The sequence below is a fragment of the Corapipo altera genome, unplaced genomic scaffold, assembly GCF_003945725.1.
Source record: "Corapipo altera isolate COAL_440 unplaced genomic scaffold, ASM394572v1 57, whole genome shotgun sequence".
In the NCBI taxonomy this organism is placed as follows: Eukaryota; Metazoa; Chordata; class Aves; order Passeriformes; family Pipridae; genus Corapipo; species Corapipo altera.
The window spans coordinates 634,371-659,882 of NW_020884905.1; the positions used below are offsets into that span (position 1 = coordinate 634,371).

Consider the following 25,512-nt stretch of genomic DNA (forward strand, 5'->3'; position numbering starts at 1 on the left):
GTACTCTTCACCATCCCCACTAATGGGGATTACACAGCCTTCCTAGGAAATCCACTGCAGTGTTTAACAATCCTTATAGATGGGAAATTAATTCTTAATGTCTAACCTACAATTGCCATGCAGTAGTTGACACCCTTTCCTTTTCTCTTACACACAATGAATACACTGTGTTCTCTTCATCTTTGCAGCAATCTTTAGCATTTGAAAACTATTACTATGTCTGTTTTCAAGGTGGATCCATTGAAAGAAAACCCCAAACTAAATTTAATCTCAGGTCATGTGTTTATGTCACCCATCAATTCACCTTGGACAACTCCACTGTTCTTTGCCTGCCTGTGAAGGAAGGTACATGAAACCAGTTTAAACTAAAAGTGAGGGTGGGGCAAGATAAGAGCAAAAAATGGCTTTCATGAGTCAGCTGACAGGACATTTCTGACAGTTTCAGTAGAACAGCTATAAATTAACTTATCTAAATAAAACAACCAGAGGTTTGTAATTGTTTCTCAAATATCTAATCGTGTAACCTACAAGATTATTTCCCTTCTTCAAAGAAAACCTTTCCTCTCTAAATTGCAGTCTGGTACATACACCTGAAGATAATACTGAAACTTCTCTTAATATTATGTTAAAAATAGTATAATCTATGCTATACCCTGTGCAATTTGCTATTTTTCTTCCTCCTCCTTACAACAGAATGATAGATTCAATTGAAGTACTGCTAAGTCAGGCATACCCCACCTTCTACTCTGCAGTTGATTATCCGTATCGTAATCTGTGATACTTTGCACTTGTCTTCATAGAATTGCCTTCAGTTTTTTCATGGTACTTTTTTTTTATTTCCTACTTGTCCAGACCATTTTCAGTTCTGCTCTTGTCTTCTAATTTGCTTGCAGCCCTTCCCAGTTTGGAGTCAAGCAGTGAATGCTCTATAAAGTGCTCAGCAATTACACTTCCCACACAGTGCTCATTTCTGCATATCTGGCACAACAGGGTTTGCAGACTCATCTTGCTGCTATTAGATATGGTCCTAATTATATTATGGAGCAGGTAGAATGAAAAGCCAAATAATTTAATAATCACGAAAATAACACGACCTTCTAATTCCAAATGGATCATGGTCACACTTGAAAATAGGTTGCTATGTGGAAAATACAGTCTGCATTTTTTTGCCTTGAAAGAGGGCATTTGAATCTCTAAACTTCATGAGCAAGTCCAGCAACAGCATTCTGCGATTTTTTTACTTTGTGTTTTAAAGTAGTTGCTTTTATTTCCAGTGTCATTACAATACTTGTAAAACAAAATTATCTAAGGCAGTTGGACTACATGATCATTGTATGTCTCTTCCATCTGAAATAGTCTATGCTATTCTGTCTATTCTATATCTGCACTATCAATCAAATGTTACTGCTCCTCCAGGCAATGTTACCTTGTATAATGTACTAGTATTTTTGACTGCATTATTATGTCATTTTAATGGGTGGCCTGTTATTAGTTTAGAACTGGTTACTGTTGCATTTACATTACTAGAAATTTTGTATTTTTGATCTGAGAATTCTGTATCAGGCTTTTGGTGCATGGGAGCAAGGAGTACCACACACAAAGTTATTATATTACAAATACAAAAACTGTAATGTTTCCAGGGACATGGAAAAAAGAGGAAAAGCCACATGGCAGATTGCCAAAGCAAGTGTTGAAAGTGATAAAAATGTTCATCACTACCAAGTCATCCTTCTCATTCACGTTTTAGAGAAAAAAAAATCCTATGATTATTGGTGAATATTTCTGTATATTTTGAATACTATGGTTTTGAAGCACTGGAGAAAAATAATGCAAGGTGACTCCTCAGTTTCCTGTCTGTGATGGCTCAAGGGCAAAACTAAGGTTCTGTATAAAGGTTGAAATAAAGGCATTAAGACTGACATTAAAGTGTGGATACAGGAATATCCTCATGGATTGTAATACACTTCACTCAAATTGTGTCTGCCTTTCCCTCTGAGAATGGAATTTAGACACTGTAAATTTCTACCACCATAGGAAACTCAGGAAAATTGCCCTGTTTCATTTGCTTGGTATTCTATTATTTTAATTCAGAGAGCAGCCAGGCTGAAACTCTGGGACCATCTTCAAAGCTGAACCATTTTAAAGAAATGCATTGCTTTACAACCAGGGAAATCAAATTAAATTCTGTGTTCTTTCGGTTGCTATTGAGTCATAGTTCTCATGGATATTTTAAAAAAACAAACAAAACAACTGAGGCACATTTGTGATATGTTTCCAATTGCTAAACTTACAATCACATATGAGTTGTAAAACATAAGCATTGCATAGGTATTAGTTAACCATTACCACTCCATATAGTTCGATCCATTAATGGGAATGACACAACCAACCTTCTATTCTTTGTTATATGGATTTTCACTTCTTTTCTTGATCATTCTTCCTGTGGCTCCTCCTTATCACTACTCATTTGTTAAGTATTTTTATTTGCTTTGCTTAAATATAAGCAGAAATGAACATACCTCCTACATGTACCTGCTAATGATGTTATGGAGGGCACTTATAACTCTATTTGTATTTTAATAATTACTTTTATTGTTCTTGTGATTACAATGAAAATGTATTGCTTTTTAACAACAATATTGTGGTCTTAGAATGCAGAGAAATACAGAACCAGGTCTCGAAACTGTAGTTCCTCTCTAAATTCATTTATATTTCCTTAACATAAGTTCATTTTTACAGTTCACTTTTTTTATAATGCTAAGTTCTCAATACAGACAAGCTCATTTCTCTCTTACTACAGAAACATATTATTGAGTAGTTATATTTCAGTTGGCTTAAAAGGTAATAACAAACACTCACTCTTAGCATTTTTTAGTCAGCTTATGCTGTCTACTGCTGTCTTTTTCCTAAGGGCTCATTACACTTCAAAGAATAATGATTAATTGCTGAATAGAACATATTTTTTTCCAACACTGAGAACTGTATGGGTTATTGTACTCAAGCAAGTAATTAATTAATATGTCACTAGAAGTATCCACTGTCCTCATTTACCATTTCAGGGGTCTAATCTACATGCATTTCCTTGCCAGTGGCTGACCTGTTAATAGCAACATCAACAAGGCTACAAGATCTATTGTTGACCTCTTCTAGAACGGCTTCATTTAGGGATGAATCTACAACAGTGACTAAAGAATTAATTAGAATGATTGTGCAACTTGTGTAACTTTCTCCAAGATAGTTAGGACAAAATATTCAGAAAACATTTCTTTTCCAAAACTAATGCAGCTAGAACACGATCAATAATGGCACATCCTCTAGCCGAGGTGCTATAATGTTTTCAGATGGTAGTCATGCATTCAGCAAACATGTTTGACGTACAACATAAACAAAGTCTGTCAAGTGTTTAAAGCCATGTTTATGTGTCAGAATGCACATTTCATTGATTGGAATTACATTTAGGACTGGCCAAACTATAGGCATTAAGTACACACACGCATACACACACATGTATCATTTCTTTCTGCAGTACTACCATGCTGCCATCACATACCGCTGTCTCTAGGATCACATCTGTTCAAAGTTATTAGATATGAATTGCTATAGTTGTCTTATTTTAGCCTCTAATGATCTGTTTTCATTTTGAAAATGCAAACTTGTCTTTGACTTTTTGTTTTCTTTTTCCAGCTGAACCTAGTGCAAATAGGAACCTTGTAATAATTTATCAAATTGATTTACATTATTACTATTTTAAAACCTCTTTGCTCTCCTTCACTGCCTGGTGACTTTCATTACATCTGTACAAAGTGCAGGTTTTTCTCCTAAGTCATGAAATTATTTAACTACTTTACAGCATTGTCCCACTTCTTGCAAACACATCTATCTAGAATTTTCATTCAGTAAGACTGGCTTAGGGAAGAAAAATCTTTGGAGACTACTGTTCACATCAACCCTCTTCACATCAATGCTGACATGAGAACTCTGTAAAATAAAGAAATAAATATACTTTGGTTTTGTGCTTTTGACATGGCCCTTGCAGTTTTTATGGACTTTTTAGTTCTAGTAGGAAGTAATTCTGTTTGATTGGTATGAGCATGCTTTTTATTGCAACCAGGCAAGGACAGTGTGTAAGAGAGGATACAATGGTGCACACTGCTATGCTGGATTTAATGTTTTGTGCTCACATACTTCTGCAGTCATCAAAATGATAGTTGTACTCTGAAATTACTAAAATACAGAGATGAGTCACTAAAATTGGCCTCTCATATTTGCAAATGTTTACTTAAGCTATTGGCATAGATGTTTTTATGTATTCTGTGTATTCATCAGCAAAAGAGGGGGAGAGTAGCTGCAGAATTCTATCTCCTTTGGATAAAATGAGTTACCCCAGGGCACCAAGTGTGAATGGTTGGTGCTTGACTGCAGTGTTCATGGTTGATTGTTCAAATGTGATTGAAGACAGGAGAGTTCTGTGCCTTTTTTGTATTTCTAAGCATTTCCTGTATGTAGCTCTCTTCTAAGGCCACTTCAGCCTTGAAAACCATTCTGCTAGGAAATGTAGAATGGCCTCTTCTCGACATCCTTTACCATCCTACTTAAATGTACTGTAATTGTCCAAAGAAAAGATGTACATGATTTTCCAGTTCTGTTACTCTTAACTGTTCATACTAACAAAGACATAGAGGCAGGTAAGTTACCACAAATATAGAATGTTATCTGGTTTCTTGATAACATTTTCTTCCTCAGTAGCCAAAGTTACAACTATCTCAGCAACTCTGAGGCAGAATGCTGGCCACACACTGGCTCACTGCCCAGGTGAGCTACAGCTCACCTCACAGCTACAGACCAACCCTACTCTGTCACACACACTTTGGACTGCAGAAAAGGAAGGAGACTGGCTACACAGACAAAATGAAATCTGCTGCACTCTCTGAACATTTATGCCATCTAGAAAACCTCCTGTTAAGCAGGATTCTAAGTTGTAGCATAGCACGTAACCAAAGTTGAGTTCATAAGAAGCAATTTATGTTGATCTGTTTCCAGGGTTTCAAACATTAATTAAAATAAGACTACTGAGAACATACCCCAAGTCACACAGCCAAGTACTGGTCACTCAGACTCTGGTTTTGATATTTAAAATAATCATAAGTTACAACTTCAGAACACAAAGTTACTAGTGTCCTTCATTGATTGTTTTCCATACCATAACTTAGATGGGTCCTTCTAATTTATTGAAGGCTTAGTGGGTTATAGATATTGCTGGTACTGCTTTTACCTTTTCTGCACTATGGAAAAATTGGCTTTCTGCCACACTGTACATATAAGCCACTGAAGTATTAATGTTTGAGAGCATAAAATCTTTCAAAATGAATTAATATTTAAAAAACAACAAAAAAATATCAATCCATTAATTATCCCACAATGACCAGCAATCTAACTCCAAGTTGCTCAAACACTGATATTAACTGTGTTTCAGTTCTGTGTATGTCTCCCTTTAAACACACCTTCTGGAGGGTATTGTATTACTAATGTCATGAGTAATTTCCCCTCATCTGACATAATCAAATAACTATCAAAACAATATATGTACAGTGTTGCAGGAAACCTTATTAAAATAAAACCTCAGAAGTGAAAATGTAATAGAGCAAAGAGAAATGCCCAGCAAATTATGTCTTTTATAAGCTTTGCTAGATCGCCAAGTCAAATTACTTATTTTATGGAAAGCAGAGAAATGCCTTGTGCAAATTCCTGATACCATTCAGGTCTCTCTTTTTTCCAGGAGCAAAATTATAATTTTGTCATCATGACTCAGTGGAAATCCATTTTCTCTAATATTGCCTTCAGTCCCTTGAAACAAAACCTTGGGAAAACTTCCAAGGACAATGTTTCTGTAATGCAAAAGTTCATCAGTTCCTGAAAATCTTCTTTTTATAATGCTGTGGAGTTAGTGTCTAAAAGATTTTGCAGGATCTATAATACACAGTATTAATTTCTAATCCATAAACAGATACACAGCTCAACACACTAATTTGGAGTTCTCCAAGTGATTAAATGTGTCACAACGACAAAGGTAGATAATTTAGTGGTTTTACTTTTCTATACTTTCCTATAATCCTTTTTCTTTATAGTAACTGTATGTTCTTGCTGTGTGGGGATCGTTTCAAATACCTCATCTCTTAAGAGTACAGTACCTAGTTACTCAAAATGCTCATACCTTTCTTTAACAAAGGGCATTGTCACTTTGTCCACTGACTCTCATGAAAGACAATAATACATATCAAAAGCTGCAGTTTACTGCTCTGACCCTATTTCTGATAGCTGATGAGCAGCTCAGGCAGTTTATTCAAAGATCTACATGAATGGGCAAGAGGTTGGAATATCTGAAAGACAGCTCATCCAAGGATGAGATTCAGCTCAATAACTGCATTTTGGCAACAGAGGAGTCTGGACTCCTGTCAGCAGAATTTAGAGGGTGATTCATCATCCCCTAAAAATAGCTTGGAAAGTGTCTTTACTCCACCAAGTAAACTGATTCAGCTTTTACTGACTGTTACAGGAAAACAGACATGTAAATCAGATGAAAACTTCTACATTTTAGCCAACAAAATTTAGGAAAGGTGAGTCCCTTTAACAGAGAGTGAGCCAAACCCTAGTATTTATACTATTCCTAGCTGCTCTGCTTTGTTTTGCTTTGTGTCTGTGGATCCTCATCACAATTACCCACACATGGATATGCAAAATATAGCATGCAACAGTTTCACTGATGTTATCTTCAGTATTCAACCTTGGTGTGAAAATTGCAAACCTTGGTGTGAAATTCATCTTCCATCCACTGCCATCTGCCCCATCCACAGCTGCTCTCACACACCAAGGTTCCACTCTGAACGAGTTTGGCATATTAAGGGCAGAAAAGAAGCTACATTTTCCATCTCTCCCAATTAATATGAATTAACATTTAAGCTGGATGGATGACTGCCTTACCAAGTGAATCCAGGCAAACCTTTAGTGTGCAGTCCTCCCTACTCTGTCTCATGGCACCACAGACAACTTTGTGTTGTAATACCTTGCACAACAATTAGAGCAGTGAGTCCTCTTCTAATACAAAGATTCAAGTACTATAATAATAGAGTATTAATTAGCTCCTCTCTCTTCAGAAAAGTGCAGAAGTTTAAAGTGCAGAAGTTTAAAGACTTTTCTCTTAAATCTCAGATATTCTGCTGCATTAAAAAACAAGTAACTGGTAAACAATTTCATTTGACCTTTCTTTGCATCTCACACTTTTGGATTAGACATTCTTCTCTTGATTGTATTTTATTGAATCCAAATACTTCAAAAATATTGAAACACAGAAGGAGGATTACTGTAATATATCATAAATCCCAATGGTACTTTATTTCATACTATGAAAAGAGAACTTTCTTACCATAAAACTAATTCTTCTCATATGTAAAGAGATTACTTCAGAACATATCACTTAGAATATTGAATCCAATTGAAAAAGATTAAAACCCATGTAGCCAAGTCAGCAGCAATAAAAATATACTATCCTACTTTTACTGGAAACCAACTTCGTCATAGTCTTTTCTATTCAAAGAGGAACATTAGTCTAGGAATTGTTCTACAGGAAAGCCTGTATAATTTGGAAAAAAGTCTAACTTTCTTTCCAGTGTGTCACACTAAAATTATTTTCTGATTTAGAGACATATAATGAGGGATAGACTCAAGGTTGTGCATTTTGGACCAGCAGTTCATTTGAAAAATCCCATTTTACATCATTTTAGTAGAGATTTTACACCTTATAATTTGAGGCTACAGTTTGCAAAGATAGGAACCTTAAAACTGTGTTTGTACAGTCACTATTTGTCACTGAAACAAATGAGTTGAATACTGCAACTGTTATTTTGTAAGAGCCCACATACTTTAAAATTCCTGTCTTAAATATGAAAATTATAAAAACAGGTATCTCACACCAGTTGACTATTACCTTAAGAGTGTTGCTCATTCACTGCTACTACCCTAAAGTGCATTTTTATTTTGGAATTCTGAAATGGTGTTGAAAATGTTCTTTTGTTAAAGAAAAAAAAAAAAAAAAAACCAAGGGATTTTATTCACAAGTATTTTAGTTAATTTGCTATATGGGCTTTTACTTCTTTTGGCTTCTTTCCTAGACCAAAGCATTTTACTATTGCAATAAAATATTTAACACTTTATACCAAGTTCCATATCTCCAGGGAAAGTTTGTTATATTTTCAAAATATCTTTCCTTTCTTCACCATAAAAAATAGAGCCAATAATATATTTCTGACTAATAGTATGACTCCAAAATTTTCTAACTTTCTTTCTCTCCACATGCACTATGTTTTCTCCAACAAAGAAAGGTTTAGAGAAAAGGTATTGTGACTTTGTTGTTAGCAGTATCATTACTGATAAATATGTGGGTTGATTTGGTAGAAAGAAAAATATGGCCAAACTATCCCAGAGACAGCTGGGAAGAAGAGCATCGAGTGTACAGACTTTTCCCAGCACAGACCAAAGCAGTGCTGTCACAGAATCACACACAGAGAATGGGGGAGGTTGGAAGGGACACTGGAGGCCACCCAGTGCAACCTCCCTGCTCAGGCTGAGTCCCCCAGAGCACGTTACTCTGGGCTGTGTCCAGAGGGGTTTGAATACCTCCAGAGGAGATTCCACAACCTCAGTTATGTAACTGCTGCAAGAAGAGAACAAGAGTTAGTAGGAAACAGAAAGGAAGAATCAGATCTTTTTGCAGAGTGCTTCTTGAGCTAAGGTTTTCAGCTTTAATCAGGTCAAAAGAGAAGTCAAGCACAGTAGTATCAAGCAAAATGGAGATATTTAAGAAATTATGCAGCTAGAACCCATGATAAGACATGATCACACTCCTTTATGTAACCACAGAAAATAAACAAGGTTAAAGAGTTGATTCCTCTCCTTAGAAACAGAATGGCGAATTAAGTGCATCTACTTAACACATTTGGAAAATGACAGCTTTATGCTAGTGACTACTTAATAAATAACAGAAAACACTGATATTTTTTGCTGAAGGACCTACTTCCAGAAAAGACACACAAAGACATGCATTCTCTCTCAATTAAGCATCTGAAGTGCAAGGATAATTTAGCCCTAATAGGCTGTGCCATGTTTTACTATTTCTTTCCATCATAAGGTTTATTGGGATTTCAGCAGTAAGTATCTTTTCTTTCCTAATGGAACATAAAATTATACTACTTATGTATATCTTTCATGAAATATTTATAGTGCACCAGTTTGGTTTGTGGTTCATTTTCAATACAGTTCCTTTAAAATCAAGTACTTTGCTTTTTTTTGGAACTGGCTTCTCTAGTTCCCACATCAGGTCTGCAGGTCAGAAGTGTCTGGTGCCAGCTGGCTTTGCACCAGGTCTTTGCACAGCTTGGCACTTGCCTTTGTATGAGAAATGAAGGCTAATGTTCTAACCTTCTGACTCAGGCTCAGAAGAGGCACTGTTCTGTTTCTGATCACAAGGGAATTTAGGTTTTGTTTTCACACAGGCATTTTGAAAAAAAATTACAGATGGGGTTTTTTGCTGTATGATGTCAGCATAAACTTTGCCTTACTGTGGTGTGACTTATATTAGTGGAGACAAGTAGTGTTGCCCATTCAGTTTGTTCAACATTTGTCAAAAGCAAAGATAACTACACAAACAAGTTCCTTCAACAAACAAAACTTCACTAAGAAACCACTGCTTCTGCTCTCTAGGTTTAGCACCTAGCATGGAAAGAATAAAAGGCAAAATCCCCAGAAACAGCAAGGTTTTAATTACTTTTCCAGCAAGGTGCAAGCGTATTCTTCTGTCATAAATCCCTGTCACGTGTTAGATTTTTTCATCTGCAGGCTGAAGTTATTTGTGACCAGGTAATACCCACTTGTTCTTTTGCCAATGTTATTCTCAAGTTCTTTTTTTAATGTTGAGCTTTTATAAAAAAGCACCCACATTCCTGGAAATCCCTAACTCTATCCATTCTTGTATCATATTTGCTTTTATCATAGAGCATAGCTATCTTTGTGACTAATTATTCCTCTAAAACTTATTATTCTACATCTTCTCCCCCATTTACTGACAGCTATGAGCATGTGTATCGACAGCTTCCACAGCTGAGGTGTTGAGGTGGACTAGTGTGACCATTTGTTTGTGCCTTGAGATATTAGGAAAAAAATTGGAAAAAAGGCTTCCAATCAAATTCTTTAGTTTTCTTTAAAAGTTAATGGAATGTTATCTACCACTTCTATATAAAAATTGGAAAAATTATTGTATTCATCTGGTACCTTGACTACCACTGTGCTCTGTTTAGAATGCATCAACTCACTGCCATATAGATATACTCTTACTTTAATTTGGTAATTACAGTTTAATCTCACGGTGTCAAGAAGCACCAACAGTAGTTTCCTTTTATACTATGCTTGATTTAGCTTATTTTTACTTATTCAATGTTAGTAAAATCGATAAAAGGGTACCCTGAGTTTTAGCATTTTCAAAGTGAATTTCATTATGTTTAATTAGGAACAGATTTGATCTCCTCTAAGATTAGTCCTACGGTTCTCACAAAATCTTACACTGCAACTGTCCATGTTGTACCTGTTCTGTAGAAAAAACAGAGCTTTTACTCTCCAGCAATTTGAAGGGATTTGAATGATAAGAGAAAAATGTTTAACAGGAGAAATTATTTATGTTTGGTTTTCCCCCCTCAGGAAAAAAAAAAAGGAAGAATTAATGACTTCTGTGATGAACCTTTCCAGGAAGTGATCAACTCATTTCCTTGGACTTCATAAAAACTAGAAACCCACCTGAGTCTGGTAACATCCCTTGCGAAGATAAAATTTTGCTAGTAAATATCTCAGTTACTACTCCGAGGCACTGTTTTACAGATGTATTGCTATTCCTTTAACACATGTGAGAATCTGTTTTCCATGCATAGGGCATAGTCATTCTACTGGTTAGTCATAATTATGGATGCTCAGGAATAGTTGTTAGGCATTAAGACCACATGAAGCTCAGATCCTGGAATCTAATGTAACTGATTTGTATGCATGCAGAAGTTTTCATTTCAAAGTACTTCAGAACCAGGTTTTTCTTTTTATATTGCCTAAAGTGTAAAGTAAACACAATCTGATTTTTTTCAGTGCAGAGATATACTAACACCTTAAGATTTGTGAATCCTCTAAAAATAAAGCAACCTATATTTAAAACAAAACCAAAAGATTCAGTTATGGTTTAGAATAGCAAGAAACAAATGGACTTACTTTTCCCTGTTGTTAGATCTGACTTTGCTTCTTAGTTATAATCCTGCTCTTCCCACTCAGGCAATTACATTAAATACATGGTATTGCTATGAATTGAGCAGCTATTCCAGCTTTCCTTATGTTCCGTCTTCTTGCAGCCATCGACTTTTTTATACAGGCCTTCCCAGTGTATCCTCTTTTGACAGGAGAAGATCAATCATCCTTTCATGCACAGGTATCAGAGACTGCAGTCATTTCAAGACTGCATTTGCTTTAGCTTTACAGCCTGTTCTTTTGCTACAATGCACCTAAGGTCACACTCTGATTTAGCTCTTTGACATGGATTACCTATTACTATTCTCTGTAATAGGTATTTTTACTCATAATATTACTAAGTATCGTATGAGAAAAATCAAACTGATATTAAGCTTTGTTCTTTGTTCTTTGACGAGGGCTGTTATAATCACAGAAAAAATATTGCACCCTAAAATGTTTTGAGCATATTAGACCCAAGCAAAAGATTCAGCAAAGGCCAGAGGAAGCAGGGCATCTACTCTGAGTGTCCATGCAAGGAACACAGGCCACAGGAAACACCCCAAACTCTGCATTTTACAGGTGGTTCCTGCTGCCAGCCAGGAACAAAGGATTCAAGCTCATAGTGACTCAGGAGAAAGGACATAGGATGGGCATGAAGGGCCCCTTGTCAACTGAATGGAAACCTGAGTGAGAAATGCTTACAGGGGACAAAAGATGACCTTAGCAAACAGCAGCTCTGGTTTCTACAATACGGGTTATACAAACTGCTATCATCCCACAACTCTCATCTTCAAATTTTTGTCTGTAGAGTCATAAATCTATTTTCATGGGATAACCTCTTTGCAGCACATAGTTTTTCAAATATATAGCATATCTAAGGTGCAAGATTTCCTGTACCCTGGGAAATGCAGCTATGCTAAACCAGTAAGAAAAAAATTCAGCTAAGCTGAAAGACATCAAATCAGTGGTTGCATTAAAAAAAAAAAAAAAAAAAAGACATAAAGAACACAGCTACTCCAGACAGTAGCAGTGGGTGATATTCTGTTACAGCATCTTGTTGGCAGATAAATAATTACTCTGACAACAGGAGTGCAGAATTTATCCTACAATCATAACTTTAGTCATCTACTTTAGATAATAATACATGGTAATTTATAAATACAAAACCAGCAGAACAAATGATCTTGTTTAAATGTCACCTTCCAACTCAGCTGTTCCACTCTCTGCTTTGTATTCCTAGCCCCATTTCTTTACTTGAATAGCAAAACAATACATTTTTTAATTGCATTAGCCTTAAGAGCCCAGGAGAAAGTGTGCCAAGTTTTCTTTTCCCTCAGCAAGTATTGGCAGGCTTATGAACCGTGTGGCAGGTACTAAGAATAAATAAGAACAGCTCCACTGAAGTTGATAATGTCTGATAATTTATACCCACCGAGGACCTGAACTGGATTGCAAATTGCAGAGTCATTTCTGTCCTTAATTATAGTTATGCCACCTCACTGCAAAATGAATTTCTACAGGTGGAGCTTAGGATCTGAGCTTACAGAATATTTATCGATGGTGATGACACAGGAAAAGGAAAAAATTTCATTTGGCTTTCACTTCCATCTGAGCTTTCACTTAGAATATGAGTGCTTGTTTTCTAACTTCAGGTCTGAACTTCAATACTGGAAACACAACCCTGAATGTCTTTAAGATGCAGCCATGCCTTTCAATTGTTTTCAAATATATCTGTAAGCAAGTATTTCAAAATAGTCTTAAGAAACTCCAAATACTATACACTTCTGAAGACAAAATTCCCATAAGAAGTTCCCTGACCAGTATTAAAACTAGTGAAGTCTGAAAAGATGTTTTATTGCTGGAATTGTACGGAACAATTGGCAGGGAAAGCAAACACAGCTGCAGGACCTTGAATAACTGCAGTGATTAAGTGTACTACCACAATTATGTTAAGCCATGTTCAACTTGAACTCTCTGAAACAAGTGAAGTGGAAGGCTGCTGGCATTACCAGAATTAAAGAGTGTATTACAGGTGAAGAGGACAGAGAGCTTGCTCAAAGAAAGGCTACCAATGGGAGATCAGAAGAGCTCTGGGTTTCTGCTGGAAGGTTCAGCATGTAGAAAGACAACTAAAAAAAGGTGGCAATAGCAACTAATGTTTATTACCTAGAATAAATTTAACCTGGAAAACGGAAGGGTGTTTTAACTCCAGATAACAATCTATTTTAAATGTATAACAACTTTTCCTAAACTTTTGTTGCATACTTGAAAGAAAACCTATTTTACAACCAGATATATCATTAAAGTAGAATGTACAGCAAAGCGAACTTAGTAGGGTATTTCTTCTGCACTATTAAAGCTATGAACTGCTTTGGCATATGGCTCCTACTGAAAAAAAGTCACACTTATCAGCAGATTCCAGGGGTTTATGGGAATCTTTTAAATGGGCTATGCCATTCTGACCACAGGAAACCAGTTGGCAGGGTTCATTAATTTCAGCAATGCTTCATTTCAAAAAGAGAACTGGGTAAGCATGGCAAAATCCTTGCACTAAAGCTCTAAGTCAGCCAAGTTAACCTCTCTAACATGGAAAACATTAATTACTTTCAGTATAAATATACCAAACAGAAAAAAGAATAATGTATTGAAAATAAATACACTTGTAAATATGAATAACACGTTGAATATAAAAATAAAAACACAAAGTAGAAATTTTTTGTGTGTATTGAGCTGAAAGATTTTGAGCAATTGGGGGGTTTATCTCATTCTGTAAAATGCATTGGTTTATTCAGTTTTGGAAAACTGCAGAAAATACAGATTTTCTTCTTAAAAATAAAATTCCATTCTTGTTCATCTCTAGTAATTAGCAGTAATTATCTCCTTATTAATTGGTACATATTGCCTTTAAAATGTGCTGCCCAAATGTTTATTTTTGATTTATATCTGATCAGCTAAAACATCCATATGGTTTGCTTTGGAAGGATCCACTGAGCTTGTTTTCAAAAGTAATATGGGCCAACAGATAGTCAGTTTTCAGAAAGCTCTATGAATCAGAAACTGGCATTTCTTAAATTACTGGGTGCCCGACTTAGCACAATCTGTCATTGATTAAAAAAACAAATAAGTGGTGAAATCCCCTCGGTGTTCTTTGGAACAGGGGCAGATGGTTCCCATCTCCCTGAAGAAGTTTTGTTTTGTTCTCCTCCTCTCAGAAGGGAAAATTGGTAACACTGTGACAAAAAACATACTACACAGAATAACAAGTTCAGGCACTTTATGAGAAACTGTCATATTGTTTTAAAGGAGAATAGTACTTTCCTGGGAAATGACGTGTTTATAGGATTATAAAATGCCTGGGATGACACCAGGATATATACCCAAATAGTAAGTAGTGCTGAAATCTTTGAATCCCTCATGGTTTTTCACTGCAGCTGTCTAGAACTATGATATCTCGTACTTTCATTAACAGACGAAAACCAGAGTTCCACGGGACAATCACTGGACTTCCCAGAAATTTGCTAACAAGAACAGACACAGGAAAATCTGAGAATCTTTAGTTCTATTCTGGGGTCAGGAAAATAAAATTTTATGGTAGGCATAGGCCCAGTTCTATTTCCTCATTAAAAACTGCTTTGTACCATTGCTCTTCTGCTCCTGTTCTCCATGTTTTCTCAGTTTCAACCTTCCTTACCTACTCAGTTCACCACTTCCTTACCTATTACTTACACCTTTTGTGTGAGTTTCTGTTCTCTCTCCCCTTCTCTCCTCAACTTGTTAATATTTCGGAAGTATTTAAAAAAAGCTGTGAACATACATTTTGATCTGTTTGGGTTTAGATCATAAAAAACAGGGATATATAAAATGTAAACCTAAAAGAAAATAAAAGGGAGAAAATTAAATCGGTATTTTGAGCAGCCATTACAAAAGAATTTCAAATTCCCTAAGAGATGACCACTGAAGTACCTTTTGTGAATGAAGGAGTCCCACTTAACAACTGGGCCTTGTCATTTACCCACAGTGCTGACCAATCTTTAGAGATATTTTTCCAAATCCCTTCCTTTTTTCTGTTTTGTTATCTAAATGTCTCATCAGAAAGAATAGCTGAAGTTATGCTCTTCATTCCTGCAGTGACAGTACTATCCCAGAAGACACAATTAAAAACACAAAAACTCACAGGATTTTTTGCTGAAGTTGCAAGTAATTATTTCAGTGTATACTTAGAACTTGAGTGTAACACTTCCCCTATTGTCCTCTAGACAAGTCTTTAGCTGCTGGGAGTTTCTTGGGGGTGGCTGGAGGGGGTGTTATTTGGGTTTTCCCCACCCCTCCCCTTCCACAGAAGTTACGAGAATTGTTTGCCTTTCAAACTGTTACAGTCTATCTTCAAGGAGAACTTTAAAAAGCTGATCATAGCTGCAGCTGAAGTGATGTAGAAATCCCCTCGAGCTATCTGCAGGGTTCTTCTGTCAGCAACCGGAGTGTCAGTCCTCTCCAGAGAGACTTGAAACAAAGCTTTAGTCAACTCACACAAGTTCAATGGGAAAAGCTCTCTGCACATGATGATGTTTGTTTAGGGAATAAGCACGCTGGAACTCGGAATTTCAGAAGCAGATATATTCCATTAGGAGAGTTTTGTTCTGCTACAATTTTTGAGTGTACACAGCACAACTGCAGTTCTTCATTTCCACTTGGATGAAAACAAACCAAACTAACAAAATGCAAGTATGTGCTGTTGAAATATTGTATGATTTAATCTGTGCATTTAACCATGATTCACTGTGATATTTAAGGGATAAGGTATTTGTGAACTATTAGGAGGAAGCTCCATTGTTTGTGACAAATACACTACAGAACATTACTGGTCACAGTATCAAAGCTATCTTAACAACAACTTACAGAAAACAAAGATTGCTCCTTAAGCTAATAAATACTATAGACGACTAAAAGATTTCAGGCAAAAAAAACCAAGGAGAAAGCTTTATGAATAGACAGAGCAATATGACAAAAGGAAGGTAAGGTGGCAAGAGGAAACATGGGTTCCCTCTAGTCAGACATAGAAGATTGGGGCATATATGAAATTGGGGGAAAATAAAACTGAATATACAGTAACAGTTCAGTAAAAAAAAAAATCCAGAAATAGAAATATCTAAAAATAGAAAATAGTAAAAAAAATAGAAAACCCACAATACCTGTATTTCTGTTTGTAATTAAAACTTGTCTTGTGTTAAATACTGCACTATACAGACTGGTTTTGAATTGCTATAATTATACATCTGAATATGTATATAATGGAAATAGGGTAATCAGAGGCAAGTGGTTTTCCAAAATTTTATAAATAGTAAGTTTATAATATATCAACAGATGTGCTGAGAGGCAGTTGGGTTGTTTTGCCTCTTTTTTTTTTGATAAAGGGATGCTGAAAATTAAAAAGAATTAATGTATGATTTGCAGTCTTTATACATAATTATACTGGCATTGGTTGATTACAATGGCTGCTTTAAAATATTTACTACATTTAGAAATGGTAATGTCCACAGTTTAACCCAGGCTCTCCAGAACTGCCCTTTGTTTCTAATACAAAACAAACTACATGGAAGTGTTGTGGGGATTTTCATTTGTTTAAATTTTATGGCAGTGAAGTATCTAAAATCACTCCATTTCTGTAGCTGGAACACTCTTCATGCTTATAGAGACTTGTTCTTTCTGAAGCTAACCGGCATGGTGCTGTCCGTGCACGATGCCAGAAGGAAGGTTTGGTTGACTGCAGCCACGCTAACACTTGGGCAATGCAGATGAGTCCTGTATTACTGGAGCTCTTTGGCCAAGAGGTAACTAAAGGAGCCCTTGAGATAACACATCAGATACGTGTTTATCTTACAATACCTGGTCTTCTACTAAATTGTCTGCTGTACCTGTTGGCAAGGGAAACCAATTTTTCACTATTTCCTTACAGATGTAACCTTTCAATTAGACACAGAAAGATGCAGTGTGAATTCTTTGGTGCTAGATTCACCAGGGCATAAACAGAAACAGAACAAATTTTCAGATTCACTATCTTTAAAAAAAATTTAGTTTCCCTTCATATTTAGGACATCTTATTCTATTCACAAAATCACTCTTTTTCCAAATTACAGTCTTATCCAGTAGGTACAAATGTTTACATCAATAATTGACTCAGATGATAAAAAATTTTAGTGCTGCTTTTATAGCAGCATTATAATAGCTTTGGAATTAATGCTTAACTCAAGGCTAGAGAACAGGAAATTATTCAGCTGGATTTATTTGGAAGGAGTAAAATCTCCCTTGCAATTGCTTTACCAAAACAATTATTAGAAAATAGAGTACATTAGAAAGAAGAAGGGAGCCTCAAAACGAATATGGTTTTTAAAGTGCCTTATAAAGCAATTGGTATATTTATCTTACCAAAAGCTTGAGAAGAGACTTGACTGCTGTGTGTAAGACTCATTATGAGAGGAAAATATGGGATCTTTAAGGAAGCAGAGCTTCATATGAGTCATTTGAATTGATATTTGAAACCTTTCTAGGTCTGAAGGGTTAATTAATAGATAAAATCATCTAATGAGTTCAAGCCCTTTCTTCACCTAACCTGTCCTAGTGGAGGGAACCATCCAAATTTCCCCAAGAAAATCTAAAATTAAGGTCTTGTCCACCAAAACAAATATTATATCCTCCTTTCTATGAAAAAATAAGGTCACCAAATCTTGGGCCCAGTATTAGGATCAATAAAGTTTTATATATATAAATTATCTCATGACTTTTTATAAATTAAGCTTTTTTTTTTTTTCCTAACTGTCTGAAGTAGCAGAGGAAACAAAGTAATGGACAACTTCAGTAAAAAAAGCACCACTGTCGTAATTTTTAAGCTCATTTCATTAGAAATCAGTGGCAATTAGTACACTGGACTATGCATTAGTACATACATTAGTATGTCTACATTAATACAATGTATTTTTGCATCCTGGCCAAATCATTTCCTTGTTCCGTACAACTCAGTGCAGAGCACAAATGCTACTTCACTTACACTTCCCATTCGCGCTGCCCTGCTTGGTCTCTGCACTGAATAACGGGCCCTGTTAGAGCTCCTTCCTAAAAGCCAGTGAATGCCTAATGAATACAATAGAAACAACTCCAAACATCATTAAACTGATTTTCCTCATGTAAATGCGATGTTTAAGCATTCCATAAAAAAAAACTGAATCCAAAATAAGAGAATTAATTCTGATTTGGAAAGACACCGTATGTAAATTTTGATTACTCTTTGATTATGTTGATTGGGGGGGGTTCATAATGAAGGCAGTACATATATTGCTTAATGTGTCACACTTTTAAAGGACTGCAGTAAGACAAGTGCAATCAAAACAGCAGATTTAGTTTATTCAGTCAGGAGATGTAAGCACAACTGTTTCTGATTTCAAAACTTGCCACAGTGAATCAGATTAAAGACAGCGTGCTGTGAACAGCAGGGCAAATAATCTGCTAAACCATCAAGGCACCCTCAGTCAGAAGGCTGACATCCAAGAAACAAGGTTACTGAAACAGAAGTAAGGGAATTTTAATTGCAACAACATTTTAAAACAAGCCAAGTCAAGTACCAGTTTGAGTTCAACGATACCAGTAATTGAGAAATTATATCATGCTACAATTTATAGAACACCCAAGAGTCTTGCAGAACAATTATACTACATTTTTAAAAATCATGGGATACATTTCATCGTGCCATAGATTTTCGTAAGAACTTACATTCCTTAGAAGCATAAATCTCATTGATTTCAAGTGGTGGTTTTGTTTCTAAATCATTTAGCTGTTTCTAAAAACCTCACTTTCGAGCATAAGTTTCTTAAATATGTTTCCTATGTTTTGGATAATTATTTCACCTAAAGAGTTCCTGCAGATTTTTTAATCCCACTTTTATAACAGCTCCCAGTGTAGTTGTTTTTTTCTTGTGTAAAATAACATGATTTATATTGCATATTACTCACTTAAATCAAAACAGTGAAAAATCGTAGGCTGTCATCTCAAGGGTTTTGTTTAGCTCAAAGACACCTAGAATAAAATGTGCCAGCAAAAGTAAAATCGGAAATTTTGTATTTGATAAAACTATAATTATCAGTTAAATTTGTTATTTGGCTTTGGGTTTTTTTAAACAAGTATGTTTGATTTAATACTCAGCCATGCAGAAATCAGGAATATGATTATTAAACTTCTGGCAGATTTTATAACAAACTCCCAAAACTTGATTTCCACTGGCATGTTTAATACCCAGTTTAACAAAGTTGTTTAATTTCTTTAACAGCTCACCTGTACAGCTCCAAATATCTCATAAACAGACACTAACAGAAACTTCTAAATGTTTCAATGCAATCCCACTTCACCAGACTATTTACACTGTTGAAAACTACATTTGTACAAGAAGTGACTTGAATCCTGTTGATTTCGCACCAAAAAATTTTAAGAGAGGTAAGTCCCACCAGCCTCCTCTCCAAAATATACTTAGGCAGGGAATATACCAATGAATCCAATTGATTAATTAATTAGAAATATCCCTTAATTTGGGCCTGTATTTTACCTAATGTGTAGCTTAACAGCTTTGTTATTAATCATGTCTTAATGTAAACACTTTGAAGCTGATGCTACACAGTGAAGTTTATCACAAATAGTCCCTGTGGGAAGCACCAGCTTATTTCATTAAAACTCCTGCCTGCTGTTAATTGCTCTTAGGAAAACACAGACAAATTAACTGTGTTTTAAGAGACAGTGGTGTAAATTTGTATGCTTGTGTGTTTGATTGCTGGGGACTAATGATGTTCCTGATAATCCTCTGCTGTTACACTACACTGTATGATAGTTGGCAGTGCCAGCCTGTTTTAATCAATAGCAGTTGATGTTACAAAGGTTAAAAAAACAAAATATGCTTTGAAAACCATAGTGTTTATCATGCCAGCAAAGACACAGCATCAGTCTGGGTAATGGGCAATTAATTTTTAAATTCTAATTAATCTCTTGTGTGAAAGAAATTATGATTGTTAGCTGGGATAGTTAATGTATATTAAATGAACAAATAAAAAATCCAGAACAGTTTTACTATGACAGTGGCATAAATAGGATATGTGCCACCCTGCTACTGGAATCAAGGGATTTCCATAATTCAAAGAGACGTGACTTTGTATAAATTGTAATAACATTCAGTTAAAATGTGTACTAAAAAGAGCATTTAATTTAAATGTTCTCAGTCAAAATATTAGCAAATATTCTCTATGTAGTAGCAACAGCCTACAGTACAATTTGCCCAGGAATGTTAAAGCAAAAAGAAAATTAGTTATTTAATAAGAAGATTAATTAACATTTGCAACAAATATGTGTTATTTAAGTTATATAAGTTATTAACTATCTTCCTCACAGAAACTTACAGCATTATAAGACATTCCACATAGTCATCTGGGCTTCATCATAGGTGCCTAAATAAAGTCCCTCAGAAAGCATGTGGCTGCAACCCAAAACCGAAAAGGAATTGTGTAAAGAGGAATAAGGGGATAAATTTACATGTCATTTCCAGGTCCCGGATTTTCAACACATGTAATCCTGTGATTAAATCTGATCATAATCAGAGGAACATTTCAATAATACATGCTTAAATTAAAATGTTTTCTTTAGTCCTACTGAAATTTTCCAATTAGACCATTTGCTGTAATTTTCAATCCTATGCTCTATTATTTTTGCTGAGCAAACTGGAATATCAGTCCCAATCTGAGCACTCCTGGTTATTCTTAGCACAGGGATAAGATGAACAATATGGTGAAGGCCCAGTAGTTGCAAATAAGGGCTTGAAATTTTTTCAATCACAATTAGTCACTTAAAAAGAGAATATCATTGGTGATTAAATGGTTTGTCCTATATATCAAAACCTTATCACACTTTTGTTAATCTGTTCAATCATAAGACTCTCTGACCTTTTTCTCCCTTGAGTGAATGTTTTCCTAGTCTGATATTTATCAGAATACCATAAAATACCACAAAGATCAAAGGGCTTAGACAGAAAAAGCTTAACAGTTGCTTCAACAATTCTCTGAATTTTCCTGTGTAAAAGCGCTCTAATCTTGATATAAATGACAGGATCATGTTAAATACAGCCCTGAATGCATAAAGATTTTTGCAAAGATGCACCTGTTAATTTGCAAACCCTAGTGTCTTTGAGACACACAGCCCACTACCTTCTGAATGAAGGAAAAAGAATCTCAGGCTTTTGGGACTAGAAGGGGAAAAAAGCAAACAAACAAACAAAAGCAAAAAAAAAAAATCAATTCTTGGTCATATGGTTGTTTTGCGAAAGAAAAGCTTTTTTTGTTTTAACATATGAAGAAATCAGAAGTAATTTGACTTGTAGCAGTCAGGAGAGTCTTGCAGGGAGTAGGAAAATTAAAGGAGGACAATTTTGGGTGATATTTCTTTTTTTTAAAAAGTATTTTGAGTATTTTGTTTACTTGCTTATTTACACTTCCTCTATTTCCCTTGAAACTGTAACTTTCCAGTTGCTAGCAGTACAGATTTAATAATTCATCTGAGGCATAAATTTGACATTTTAAGTCTTCACCAGAGAGTGTAGCTTCTTCACAAAATCAAAACATTACTTATTTCAAACCAGTGAAAATCTACTTCTGCTTAATATGAACTCAGTTGTTCAAGAGTGGTCTCCCACATTCCCAGTGTGTGTAAGCCAGGTACTATGAGCCATCTGTAAAGATCAAATCATAGTTCTAATAGAGAGATACTGTAAAAGTGTTGCAAAGTCTTGGTAGCAGCATATTAATGGTTAGAATCGATGATCTTAAGGGTCTTTTCCAAACTAAATGGTTCTATGATCCTAGGAAAGCCATAAAAAGGGACACTATGATTCCAGCCCATCCATAAGTGGCTCAGATTGTAAAGTGCAAAACTCTCTAATCCTTTCTCTCTGAAAAATCTTTCCTCAAATACTAGGCTACCGAATCCAACACCACCATCGCACTGCCTGTTAGGAAAATTATGGCAGTTTTATGTAATAGAATGGAAATTAATAAAGGCATGGCAAATATAAACCTACTGTGCAATCTTACGGATCCTGCAAATACTAAAGAAAACACTTGCTGACGCTGCAGAAATTCAACAGTCACCTATCCACAAAGTCAGTGTGGTTTGCAAAAGTCCACTCCTTTGCCGATGGAAAAGGAAGCGAATCAATTCCTGAAGATGAGCTGCATCAAAAAATCATAATGAACTTGACTTGGCAAGGGTTAAAAGAATGCAGGGAAATTGGTTTATATGTGCTGCACAGATTGAAGCAATGTAACCTGACAAGGATTTCAGCAATTCCCTGGCTTTTTCACTGAATGAGCAGGTTTAGTGCATGTTCCACAGCTGCAAGAAAATTAGATAATCTGCAGAAGAAACAAGCTTGGATCAGAAAGGACATCAAGGACAATATTTATAGTGCATTTTCACTATAAGAAACAGTCTGAAAATGTCAATGTTTTTCATGTCAAAGAAAAACTACAAGAAATAGGAGCACACACATAGAGTTTCCAGGTCAGTGAAAAACCAAAAACTGGAAAAACACCAGAGCACATTTTAAGATTCGTCAGCATGTTTGGCGTAATATGTAGCCCAAGGAGATTTCTAGGGTGATTCTGTAACTGTCTAATTTGAAAGGTAATTTTGTTGTTTGGATTATCAGAAGGAGCAAAATATGTCTTGCATGGAGTTGTTCTGTGGAAGCTGGTTTATCACAGAGCACCTCCAGAAAGTGAGACTGCAAGAGTAATTCAAAGTGTATGAGTATGGCCAGAAAATCTTTGGACAGGGTTTCATGGCCGAGGTGATACAGTGTTGTAAACCTCTGCACTGGGAAGCAGTGACAGGTGTTAACCTTGCAAAGAAGGATTCAGTTGGCAAATCACTGTGTGTCTGGAGGCTTACCACATTTGTTAAATTCTTTCTACAACAAAAAATGGCTGAAATTTTGGGAAAGGTCATACAAAGGCTGCCAGGAATTACAGTCTTCGAACATAATAAACAGAAATTGGTTAGGATTCTGCAACACCTAGATTTTGCACTGTCTGGCATCTTTTACGGTTACAGTCAAAATTAGGGGCAAAACTTGCAAATTTTCAGGCCTTTGGGACTGCATTTCAAAATTAACTGCAATGACTGATGAACCCCCTCAAGTGTGAATAGTGGAAAAATCAGTAGATTTTTTGGATCTAGGGTAATTTAGAGATTACATTGACCAGAAAGGCATCCAAATCCCCACTTTTTTTAACCCAGAATAAAGGCTTAATTTGCCTTGTTACCTGATAAAAGCATTTCCTCAACATCAACCTTGCTGAAACCTATCTGGAATGTAAATTACAATAAAAAGGGACAGACATATTTACTGAAAACTTACATCTTTACTTAAATTTACAGGTTAAGGGAGAGAATAGAACCTACACATGATATTTGACAGTGATTTACGGGAAGATTATTTCTGGACATCACTGTTTCACACCATCAATGTAACAGCTACATCATTTTCTACTGAAATGCATTTTCAAGTCTTTTGAAAGATTCTTGGAAGTTGGGGTGTTTTTTTCAATGTATCATTGTAGAACATAAGGAAAAATATTTCATTTTCCCAAGATTCTAAGCATATTGGAATAATACATTATTAGTACTACTGGATCTTCCATGAAACTTCAGAAATATGTGGTCACCATTCATTTGAGTATTTGCAGTAAGTTCCAATATACTACAGTTAATAGTTGGAGAATAATACATTTTCTGCTACTGTCATCATTCATTCTAATAATAGTAGTATTTGGTATGAATACTATTAGTTACTTCAGCTAGATCAGAACCATCACTAACTGTTGTTACCAGATTACAAGTGACAAGAAACTCCGTTCACATTTCAAGTTTCAACTATTTGTTAGAATAAACAACATTAAAAATCTCACATCAGCTCACCAGGTTCAAGAAACAGATAAATAAAAAGATTTGATCAGTTACACAGACATAAAAGATTGTATTATAATCCCACATACACTGAGCCTACAAAACAAGGTTACCTTATTTATGTTACTTATAGAACTACATCCCACACTATTATAAATCAGACTCTAGCAATACTGGTTATAGAATGTTTGGCCTTCTTTGTTAGAGCCTGAATGACCAAAAAATTCCCTCAAAAAACAAAGACAAGGGTTTTTTCCGTTTATAGTAATAAGAAAATTGCCTGCAAATTGATGTTCTTGATGTTACAAGGGGAATCATGATAAAACAGCATGAGCAGCCATGCTGGACTGCACAGTTACCTGGGGGGGGGGAAAAATCTTACACTTTCGTATTAATGCTAATCTAGGGTAACTGAGGTTTACTTACCCCTGATCTTGCTCTCCCACTGTTTTTCTTGTACTGGATCTAATTAATGATCCTGCAGACAACAAGATAAGTTGGTACAGCTCACAGATCTGACAGAAATCCACTGACAAAATTAATAGTTTTCTAACAAACCTACAAGCAGAGCAAATTCACCTCAAAGGCATGTGACCAGCAGACTTAGTGTAAAGGAAAGGGATCCATGAGAGGAGCACGATAACATGTGCTCGATGTTATGGTCAATTCAGAGTAAATGCTAAACCAGTTCTCAAGTACTAGTTCTAGGAGAGGGTCTATAATGAGAAACCAAAGAGCAAAACTCATGACAGTCCCACACAATTCTCTACATTTTTAAGGAGATATAGCTAATACAGCAGCTTCTGAAAAAATACTCTACTGGTGACAAAATGTCACAATAGTGACAAAACCCAAAAGGGCCTTTTCACCACATTGATCAAGCAGTATCATACAGCAAAATGAAAGACATATACACTTTATCTCAGTCTAGCTTCTCTCAAATCCTCCTGTGTGCAGCAAAGTCCATCTACACATGGATGTGTCAAATAAAGGGTCAAGAGCAGAAACTAGATAGTAAATGGATATTATACTACACAGTACTCTGATTATCTCAGCTTTAAAATTGTTTATGTTAGATTCAAATATGATGTAACCTTTCCATTTTATTTTCACAGTGAGTTGATAAGATTTTAAAATTATAGTGGTTTCATATGAAAGTTTACATTAAAAAAAAATCCTTGTTTTTGTCAACTAGACAGGAATTAATCTGACCTT

The 25,512-nt window shown here is 35.5% G+C and overlaps 1 long non-coding RNA gene across 2 annotated transcripts in view; it reads right to left on the reverse strand.

Moving 5' to 3' along the window:
• LOC113951083 overlaps positions 1 to 25,512 on the reverse strand; it is a 159,668-nt gene that overhangs the window by 38,017 nt on the left and 96,139 nt on the right. The window lies entirely within an intron of this gene.